Source organism: Lycorma delicatula, chromosome 3 (genome assembly GCF_047948215.1).
Source record: "Lycorma delicatula isolate Av1 chromosome 3, ASM4794821v1, whole genome shotgun sequence".
In the NCBI taxonomy this organism is placed as follows: Eukaryota; Metazoa; Arthropoda; class Insecta; order Hemiptera; family Fulgoridae; genus Lycorma; species Lycorma delicatula.
In genome coordinates, this window is record NC_134457.1 from 163,866,262 (window position 1) to 163,867,514 (window position 1,253).

General features: G+C 30.4%; 1 non-coding gene across 1 annotated transcript; it reads left to right on the forward strand.

Annotated features, from left to right (window-relative positions):
• Positions 1-545: 545 nt before the first annotated feature.
• Positions 546-652, forward strand: LOC142322541 (U6 spliceosomal RNA). The gene has a single exon (XR_012755929.1). It is a non-coding gene; the product is annotated as a U6 spliceosomal RNA (small nuclear RNA).
• Positions 653-1,253: the final 601 nt, after the last annotated feature.

Consider the following 1,253-nt stretch of genomic DNA (forward strand, 5'->3'; position numbering starts at 1 on the left):
CATGTTAATAACACACACACAAATGCAGTTAAATGTAAATAGTTTACTCACTACTATACACAAGTATACTTACTTGTGTATAGTCTTACACGCACAGTCTTAATATAATAAAAAAGCTTAATATTATATTTATAGGTCTCTTATCAAGAGATAACGCAAACAAAAGAAATAAATTTAACTCTGTTCAAGCCACAGTAGCTTATCACTGTAAGCTATTGTTATTAATAATATAAAGTAATTATAGATAAGATTACTTGTCTATTGTCTTAACTTATTTTCCAACCTCAACAGCCAATATAACATTGGCCCTTATGGAGAAAAACGTTACGACAGTAATTAAAAACGTAATTACAGCACAGTCCGGTCACCAAAATTCACAAAATCTTACACAATTGTCCGTTATCCTTACCTCGAAATGATTCACTACTTGTCCAATAAAAAAGCCGCAAAAAACCAAACCAAAAACGCATAAAACGCAGAGCAAGAAATACACGTCCACTCAGGCTGAGTATCCATACTCGACTCGATGATGATATTTAGTATATGTACTTGCTTCGGCAGTACATATACTAAAATTGGAACGATACAGAGAAGATTAGCATGGCCCCTGCGCAAGGATGATGTACTATTATTAGAACCCAACAACAGAACGGTGGCCAAAGAACAGTATCGTGGAGCATTTTATCTACGCCGGCCAGGCTTAAAATGTTTTTTCATAGTAAGGCAAGTGTTGGGACTGTCAACAAAGATATTGTAAAAGTTTACAGGAGTTCATTTTCTGTAAAATTTACTCATAAAAGAATTTAAATTTAGATTTATATTACGTAAAAGATTACTCATAAAATTATACAAAAAATTAATAATAAAATTTAGTGTCCGTAAAATCTACAGTAAGATTTCTATCAAACTTGGTATTTCTGAAATTTTGAAAGGAGAAATTTTCATTCCCTTCAGGTGGAAACAGTATTTGTGCTTTACTTTTTTGGAGGTTAATTTTGATAAAATATTTCAGGGGGTCAAAAATTTAACACAATAAATTTCACTCGCAACTCTTGTTTTTTTTTTTCATAATGTGTAACAATTAATCCATTTAGTTAATATAGATTATCGGAAGAACTCAATAAAATTCGGCCATTTTATAATTGGATAATTATTTGTATAAATGTATAAAATTACTTTGCTCGTAATTTCCCATTAATTTACAAAAGAACTAATTTGGAATGATATTAAAATTATCTCATCAGTTTAAACGC